Below are 10,000 nucleotides of genomic sequence, written 5' to 3' on the forward strand. Positions count from 1 at the left end.
GTATGTTTTATCGTTTAAGTAGGGGGTTTAAAAAAACTCCCTTTTCAGTTCGGGGAAACCCGGTGGTGAATGGACCCCCATCGTGGAGGGGGAGTAGGGCAGGGCCTACTGACCCCTTCCTGATTGGATTGCTCTTTGCCCTGGGGCGTGTGCCTCCATCCGGTGTGCGAGGGTTTCCGCCAGTTTCTTGGTTGGTGGGTCCACCATTGTTTGAGCGTCCCACTCCATTTGTTGGGTCAGGAGTGTGGCCTGTCCCATTGCTGCCCCTAATGATGCTACCCCCGCTCTGGTTCGTCATGGACGCCCTGGTCCCATTTCCCCCATGTGGGCCATTAAATACATTGGAACCATTAGAAAAATTTGTGACATTAGAACCATTTGTGACGGTAGTGAGTCTTGGGCCGTTGGTGGCGCCATTTGTACCCTGGGAGACATTAACCACATTAGAAACATTAGAACCATTAGAAACATTAGACACATATGTGACATTGGAACCAGTTGTGTGTTAGTAAGCCTAGACCATTAGTGGCGCCACGTTTATGAAACCATGATCTTCCTCATTTATTGCTCACTTGTGTCAACTATAGTTAATGAATCATTAGCTAGGCTCGTAGTATTTGTGAACCCTGAAACATTGGCTAGGCTCGTAACATTTGTGAACACTGAAACATTATTTGTAACATTAAAACCGTTTGTAACCCTTGAAAGATTGGACCCATTTGTTACAATATTTGAAGCATCTGTCACATTGGTATGCATTACTCTGGTTACATTTCCTGTGCTGTTAGCCTCCAAGTCACTAGAATTAATGAAACTGTGTGTGTTATACATGTTGGTACTTACACCATGCATATTTCCAGTGGCGGTTTCTCCCCGGACCGAAGGGACATTGTTGAAGATATTAAGAGAAGCTCCGTTCGCCCTAGGCATGAAGTCACTTGGGGCCGCCGGGGAATTTGTGAGGTTGTTGTGGAAGGAACTCCCTCCACTTTCTTCCATGAGTTCCAACAAGTCTTGGTTCTTTTTGTTGTTGGAAAAGATGTTTATTAAGTTGAGTTTCCTGCAATAAAGTTTTAAGTCTAGTATAACCTCCGTGCCGTTCGCTCTTTGGGGCGGGATAAAGTTCAGACCTTTTTGGAGGATTTCCTTCATTTCGATGGTGAGAGGAAAGTCCGTCAGGTTAAAGATAGACTCCTGGGTTAAGTGTGGTTGATCCGGTTGCTCCTCCTGGGGTTGTTGTGCCAAATGGTTCGTGTGGGTCCTCTCGCTCTCCCTCTGGCTCTGCCCCTTTTGTTGTTGGAGTTCGGGGGCCAGTGGGGATTGTCCGTGCCTACTTCTAAAAAAGACTCCTCTTGGTTAGGGCTTTGTACGTGCGCCTGTCCCGTACTGGGGGGAGCCTTGGGGGATGGTTGCCCTGGTCTGAGTGGGCGGACATTGTTGCCTGCGTGGTTTGGACTAACTCTTCCTCTTATCGTTAGGTATGTCGTCTTGTCCTCTGGCATGGTTTCTCCATATGTTGGTTTAGGATGAGGATTGTGTTCCAACGGAACATTGTCTCTGTCCTTAGGCGTGGTGATGGGGAACGCTGTGTTATCTTGATAGTCCTGCCAGTCTCTGGCTAGTTTCCCGCTTTTCTTTTTGATGATGTACTTGACGTGGTTGGAAATTTTGGTACTTATTTCTTTCCAGTCGTTGATTAAAATGTTGAAGCTGGGGTGTTGCGTGATAGTATAGTTAATTCCGATAATTTGATCAAGTAGGTCCTCACATGTTTTGCGGTTGTGGTTGATAAGTATTTCCATGGTTTTTATGCCTGTTTCTTGGAAAATTTTGGATAGAGCGGTATGTGTCTCACTGTTGCTGGTGATTCCGTTAGGGAATTTGTACAGTCTTAGCCCCTTGGGTACGATTTGGCTGCTGATGCATTTTTGTAGGTAAAAATTGTCATATTCAAGTGTTTTGTAATTGATCATCAGCTTTTCTAGTTTTTGTATCAGGAATTTGCAGTCATTAAAGGTGAGACGGTTTAGTCCTTTTTCCTGTTTGTTGTTGGTTGGCGGGCTTGAGGGGAACATTTCCATGAACGGGTTGATTACGTTTCGCGCCAAAAGTATCTCAATTGATGCTGTTTTGTGTTTGTCATTCAACTTTGTGGTGGCGCCACTCTTTACCGTGCTCGCCGACGGTGGGTTAGCTCCTTGTTGGGTAGGCGGGGGCCGTACGTTCCCGGTTCCGTTGGTTCGGCCATGGGTTCCCTGCCTTGAGGGACCCTGTTCAGATCTCCCAGTTTGGTTGGTGTCCTCCATTGCTTTGATTAGGTTGAACATATCATTAGCAGAGCTGTTGGATGCTGTGCTTGCAAACATGTCTTGGCTGCCTTGATTTATGAATAAAACTGGTGCATCCGAGATCCTTTCCCCGTGACTGTGTGGTCCGGGGCTCTCCAAGATCGCTTCGCTCCTGGTGGAGGTGTCTTCCATGGTCAGATAGTTGGGGGCTAGCGATACGTTAACAACAATTGAAAAAACTGAAACTACTATCCCCAGTACTGGTTAAACATCAATTTTCTACAAGAAGCAGACTGGTTGAACATGAAAGAACTCCACGGAAGCCAGCTTTAAGGTTTTTAAGCGCTTTCGTTCGTTTATTTGGTATCATGCGAACTTCATCAGAAAAACAGTGGTATAATATAATTAGCAAGCATATATAGGTGTACGTATCATGAATAAAACATTTTTTACAAAAACGTGGTGACATGTACTTGGTTCTTTATACAATGTGTGGGGGGTGTAACTAGTGTGACAAACATACATATGAAGACACATCCCAACCTTGGGTTATTTAATCCATTTGAGTAAGCACTTGATGTTGAGCGCGCCGTTAAGGCCGGGGGGCGTGTCTGCCCTGAGCTCAATTTGCCATTTGAGTTCCCTAACTTCCAGTGGGGTGGACGAGTCCCCACTGAAGGTGTCCACTTTCTCTAGTACTGAGAACAAGAAGAGACTGGGGAGTTTGCACATTCTGGCATGTTTGGCCAGGGCGTTGGACTCGTCTCCTCGTCTAATGGCCTGATAATGTTCCTTGACTCGATCGCTTAGTTTTCGGGTGGTCATGCCTATATAGTAGGCTTGACAATGGGTGCAGGTGCTAATATATACTACATTAACACTGTTGCAATTGTGCGACCTACGGATAGTTAGGGTTCGGTTCACTCCTTTAATGTGGAGCGTTGAGTCGGTGTGTATGTATTGGCAGCAGATACAGTTGCCGCATGGGGAGGTCCCGCCCATTTCTAGGTGGTTTGTCCGGGCGGTGGGGTTGCTGTGTTCAAACAGCCCTTTGAGGGTTTTGGTTCTTTTGTAGGAAAATTTGGGCATGTCACCAACTGCTTTTCCTACTTCTGTGTTGGACTGAAGAATGTCCCAATGTTTAGCTAGCGTGTTCTTGATCGCTTTCCCATCCGAGGAGATGGGGATGGGAAATCTAGGGGGGTTGCTATCGTTTGGTTTTGTTCTTTGGTTGAAGCCGTAGGTTAAAATGGGCTTATGGCGGCTGGATCTGTGTTCCGATACCTCCTTGGCCATTTTGTCGACAAACCCTTTGGGGTAATTTCGGTTAATGAACATTTGACACAGGGCCTGGCATTCTATGGAGAAGGTCCTATCATTGCTTATGAGCCTGCTGTATCTTACCATCTGGCCCTTCACGATGTTTTTTTTCATGAAGGCTGGGTGTTGGCTCTTAAAGTCAAGGAATTGGTTTCTGTGGGTCTTTTTCCTGTGGATGGTGGATTCAAATCTGGGTTTGTTATCCACTGTGGTCAAGGAAAGAGCCACATCCAGGAAGTGGGCGGTTTTGCCTATATTGTCTGTGGTAAACGACAAGAAGTCACTACTCTCTTTTATTTCTGTGAGGAAGGTCTGTAGCTCATCGGAGGTGCCCTTCCATAGAAAAAAGATGTCGTCGATATAGCGTTTGTAAAACGCTATATGTTGGAACCCACCTAGTTGTTTTAGTTTGTTTGCTTCCCAGGCGCATAGCACCAGGGTCGCGTATGCGGGAGCCATTTTCGCTCCCATGGCAACCCCTTTCAGCTGCCTGTAGATGGTGTCTTGGAAGGCGAAAAAGTTGTTTTCTAGCACTATTTGGAGAAGCCGGCACAGCGTGTCAGCTCTGTTGGGGTTAAACCTCCTTTGTTCAACTAGATAGTCGTAAACCATGTCAATTCCCTGTTGATGGGGAATGCTAGGATAGAGGGCTACCACGTCGAGTGTGACTAATGTGTAGTCACAGGCCATGTTGTTCGTGTTTTCGAACCTGTGGATTTCGTGGAGAAACTGCCATGAATCTTTCAGAAAAAACTCAGCTGTTTGGACTACTGGGTTTAGATAGTAGTCCAACAGTTCAGAAATATATTCAGTTTTTGTTCTTTTTGAAGAGACTATGTGCCTCAGTGGGGGATCCACGTGGTTCTTGTGGATTTTAGGAATTCCAAACAGAATTCCTACTTTGGGGGAGTCTACTTGCATGTATTCCAGTTCGAAGTCAGAAATCTTGCTGGAGTTGTACAGATCGCGAAGTATGGCGTCTGTTTTTTTGAAACTGTCCAAGACTATATCTTTGGAGACAGTGCAGTAGCTGTCTTCCATGGCCAGGATTTCTTTCATTTTGGTGTAGTAAGCATGGGAGTCCATGATTACTATCCCCGCTCCCTTATCCGCTTTCATGATTCTAATGTCGTGTTTGTGGCATAGATCATGGAGCGCTGTTTTTTCTTTGGGGGTTAGGTGGCCCCAGTGGTCTGAGGGTTTATTTTTCAGGGTATTTCTAATTTCGTTTTCACATACCTTTGAGTATGTGTTAATCGTACTGTTAAGTATGGGGTTAAATAAACTCCCTCTTTTCAGTTCAGGGGGAACCTCGGTGGTGGAACTGGACCCCGTCATCGTGGAGGGGGAATTAGAGTAGGGTGGGGGCATCCGTTCAATGGGGGCTGAGCTTCTTCTGCGATTGGACTGCTCAATTTGCCCTAGGGGAACAGTGTAGCCTCACCTATTTTGCATGCGATGGTTACCGCCTGTTGCTTGGTTTGTGGGTGCCTCATAGTCTGAAGGTACCCTTACTACTGTTAGGTCAGGTGTGTGGCCTGTACCATTGCTGCCTCTAATGACGCTACCCACGCTCTGGTTAGTCACGGAAGCGCTGGTCAAATTTGCAGCATTCATGATGTTTGCAGCATTTGTGACAATAGAAGCACCATTTGTGATTTTTGTAACATTTGTACCATTTGTACTATTAGGAACATTTGTAACGATAGTAAGCCCTGAAACACCTCCTTCATTTGCAGTATTAGAAACATTTGTGAAGATAGTAAGCCCTGAAACACCTCCTTCATTTGCAGCATTAGACACATTAGAAACATTTGTAAACATTGAAACATTGGTCGCATTTGTGGCTATAAAGTGTCTAGCAACGGTATTTGTATTAACATTGGTAGTACCATTTGTAATCGCTGGCGACCTTGCCCCATTTGTATCATTTGTATCAATTGTACGTAATGACCCATTAGCAAAAATAGTATCATTTGTGAGTGTTGAACCATTGTTTGTACCATTGGAACCATTTGTAAACACTGAAAGATTGGAAATGAGAAGTTATGTACCTACCATAACGTTCCATGTTAGTTGTCTTCTCTCGCCTTCTTTCTTGCTTGATGGGTTCGGAGCCGATCCTCGGCTCCGACTCGGCACTTTGCTAAGCTTGAGAGTCACTTTTACCAGCTCGAGGCAGCCCCATATCCCATGATGCAAGGCGGTAAGTACCCAGATCTCGTTTGGTACCTAAGGCAATAACACCTAGCACAAAAACTTCCCAGAAGGAAGAAAGGCAAAAAGCCTAAAGGATGGGCTATAAGGTAGACTAGAACTAGCTGGTCTTAAGAAGCATTGTTCCATACAGGGAGAAAAAGGTCTGTCCAGGCCAGGGGGCAGGAGGGAGGGTCGCAAGAAAGAAGGCGAGAGAAGACAACTAACATGGAACGTTATGGTAGGTACATAACTTCTCAATGTTAAGTTGTCAATCTCGCCTTCATTCTTGCTTGATGGGACCGCATTCCTAGCACCTCTATCCTGGGTGGCTCAATGGAACAGACTCTTGAGAACTGTAGTGCCAAAACTGGCTCTATCCCTGGAGGCCAAATCCAATTTGTAATGAGAAACAAAGGTATGAGGAGTGGCCCAAGTGGCTGCTGCACAAATAGCGTCTAAAGGAAGTCTAGCCTGAAAAGCTGTAGAAGTGGCTAAGCTTCTGGTTGAATGCGCTTTAGGTTTTGAGCACAGCTGTTTTCCCCTGAGCTGACAGATTTCAGAGATGGTGGAAGAAAGCCATCTAGATAAGGTCACTTTGGAGACAGGGAGGCCTTTCTTGTTTTCAGCATAAGAAAGAAAGAGCTGATCGGATTTCCTGAATTGTTTTGTTCTGTCCAAATAATATCTGAGTTTACGGTGAACATCAAGATAATGTAATTTCTGTTACGATCTGTTTGAGTAATTAGGGAAAAATACAGGGAGGTCAATAGATTGATTCAAATTATTTTTCGAGGCCACCTTGGGCAAAAAGGTTGGATTAGTTCTCAAGGATACCCTGTCTTTGTGGAAGACCAAATAAGGGGGACGAACAGAGAGAGCATGAAGTTCTGACACTCTCCTTGCCGAGGTAATAGCAACAAGGAAGAGCGTTTTCCATGAAAGAAATTTCAGGGAACATGAAACAGCTGGCTCGAAGGGAGGAAGGATTAAGGATGTCAGCACTAGATTTAGGTCCCACTGAGGAGGAGGACTCCTGATTGGAGGTTTCAGGAGAAATTTTCCTTTTAGAAAGGCTCTACAAAGCCTGTGGGACATAATGTTGTGATCTGCAAACCCTACATGAAAATTCGAGATAGCAGCCAACTGAACTTTGACCGTGGAAGATGAAGAGCCCGAGTGGAAGATTTCCGCCAAGAAATCCAAAACTGCTTGAACAGGGGCAGTAAAAGGATCTATATTTTTAGCTTTTGCCCAACAAGAGAAACGTTTCCACTTGCTGGTATAAATCCTTCTAGTAGAGGATTTAAGGGAAGCCACTATGATATCCCTAACAGGATTAGAGATCATAGGAAGCCTGGCTAAGGAAGGAAGTGGAGCAACCAAGCTGTGAGGTTGAGAGAAGGAATAGACCGATGCAGCTGACCCGATTGGTGAATCAGAAGGTCTGGCACTGGGTCCAGATGCCAAGGCTGCACCAACAGGTGACGATGGAGGAATGGAAACCAAATCTGTCGAGGCCAATAGGGAGCAATGAGAATCATTTTGGCTCTCAAAACGGTGGCTTTCTGGAGTACTTGTGGAATCAACGGAAAGGGAGGAAAGGCATAAAGAAGTCCCTGGGGCCAATCCTGGGTTAGAGCGTCTCTGGGGGGATGGCCTGGTAGTGGGAAGAGAGAAAGAAGTCTGGGCATTTGCTGTTTTGGGGAGTAGCAAAGATCGCAACATGGGCGGCCCCATTCTAGAAAAATCTCCTCCACTATAGATTGTTTGAGAGACCACTCCTGAGGCATGAGAATAGCTCTGCTCAATCTGTCCGCTAGAATGTTGGTTTTCCCAGGGATATGCGCTGCTACCAGAAACCGATGAGAGGAGATCGCCCATTGCCAAAGTCTGAGAGCTTCGACACAAGGGTAGGACTTGGTTCCGCCTGTTTGTTGATATACCATACTACAGACATGTTGTCTGTGTGAACTGCAATTGTTCCCAAGGGAAGAAAGTCGTTGAGGGCTTGCAACGTTAAAAGCACTGCTCTCATCTCTAGGACATTTATGTGCAGGTGGTATTCGAACGGTTGCCACGTCCCATGAACCATCCTGCCCTGATAATGACCCCCCCACCCGATCAGGGAGGTGTCCGTAGTGACTGTGGCTACCGGGGCCGGGGATACAAAGGGTCTGCCTTGATGAATCTGGGGAGAAGAAATCCACCATGATAGATGATTCTTGCATATTTGTGTCACCAGGATTTGGTGACGCATGGGAAGTTGTTGGTAAGACCACTGGGTGAACAACATCCATTGAAGAAGACGCATATAGAAGCGCGCCAGTGCAAGAAGGGTAATGTCCGCAGGCATGAGGCCCAACACCTTCAGAACCATTCTGGCTTGCACCTTTTGCAGGCAAGGATGATCTTCACGCGACTTTGGATATCTGAGATTCTTTGGTCTGTGAGGGTTGCTGACATCCGAACAGTGTTTAAGTTTGCGCCTATGAAAGTAATAGACTGGCAGGGCAATAAGGAGGATTTTTCGTAGTTGATCGAAATTCCTAATTGAGTGCAAAGATTTAGGGTGTAATCCCTGGCTTGAAGAAGTTGATGCCTGGTGGTGGCTGAAAGGAGCCAGTCGTCGAGATACGGAAACACCTGGAATCCTCAACGCCTCTGGTGAGCCGTGACCACTGCCAGAGATTTGGTGAACACTCTGGGGGCTGTAGTGAGACCAAAGGGCAGGGCTCTGAATTGAAAATGACTGGACCCCAGCCGAAAGCGGAGAAACCTTCTGGAGCGTCTGTGAATTTTTATGTGATAGTACGCGTCCTGGAGGTCTATTGAGCACATCCAGTTGTCCTTTTCTAGGAAGGGCAAAATTGATTGAAGTGTGACCATTCAAAATCTTGTCTTTCTCACAGACTTGTTGAGTCTGCTGAGATCCAATATTGGTCTCCAGTCTCCCGTCTTTTTGGGGACCAAAAAGAATCTTGAGTAGATTCCGGGCTCTGAATGGTCTGTTGTAACTGGCTGAATGGCCCTTTTTTAGAAGCTTTGAAACTTCTAACTTTGCAATTTCCCTTAGACCGAGTGGCACATCTGGAAGGGAATTTTTGTGAGTGAAAGGAGTTTCCTCGAAAGGAATCTTGTAACCCTCTGATATGATCGACTGTACCCATCTGTCTTGAGAGAGGGAACGCCAGGCTTCTGGGTACAGCGATAGTCTTCCCCCGACTGCCTCCAAGGATGGACAGTCGGGCAACACCTCAGGGATGCTGGAAGGGCTTGTCAGAGAGAGGCTCTCTGCTTCCCTGGTTTTGTGGACCCCCTCTGCCTCTAGAGCGGTGTCTGTTATTATTACCCCCTCTGCCTCTAGGGGTAAACTGACCACGTGCGTCTGGTGTGACTCCCTGGGATTTACGGAACCACATTTTTCCTCCTTCTGACCTTTGGGGTAAGGTCTAGAGGGGTAGAAAATGGACCCCTCTGACAGAAAGAGTCTTGCTGTCCTGATCACACCTGGTCAATGTATCCTTCACTTGAGGGCCAAACAATGCTGACCCATCAAAGGGAGAATTTGTGAAGGACGCCTTAAAGGGATCTGCAAAATTACAGAGCCGCATCCAGGATTGACGCCTAAGAGCCACTCCTGTACCCTGCTGCTCTACTCGCTCCATCAGCTGCATACGAGATCAGTCGCATGGAGGAGTTAGCTATAGAATTAAGGATTCCTAGCTGAGAAGCAATCTTCTCTTGAGCCCCTGCAGCCGTAGGATCCTGCACTACTTCACCTAGTTCCTTAAGGATGTCCCTTTGGAGTCTGGTGAAGTGACATAAATAGTTCAGCTAACGAGCATGGCAAAGGTCGCTGAGGAGAACATCCACTTACCATACCTATCCATGGTCCTAGAATCCTTATTAGGAGGATGGACTGGTACGGAAGGATCTGCAAGTTCCTTCTTAGTGGCGGCCGCCACCACCATGGCATCAACAGGGACACCTTTCGTGAGGAATTGCTTTTCAGAAGGGGCTGTAATAAATTTAGACGGCCTCCTAGGAACTGGCTCTACAGAATCAGGAGCAGCCCAAGCCTTTCGAGCAATAACCTCCATAAGGGGGTCGAAAGGTGGAGACACCCAGGAGGTGGAGGGTCGAGATCCAAACGCCTCTAGGTATACCGACTCATCCTCGGAGGAATTTATTTA

The sequence above is a fragment of the Protopterus annectens genome, chromosome 13.part0 (genome assembly GCF_019279795.1).
Source record: "Protopterus annectens isolate FY-2018-M chromosome 13.part0, PAN1.0, whole genome shotgun sequence".
In the NCBI taxonomy this organism is placed as follows: domain Eukaryota; kingdom Metazoa; phylum Chordata; order Ceratodontiformes; family Protopteridae; genus Protopterus; species Protopterus annectens.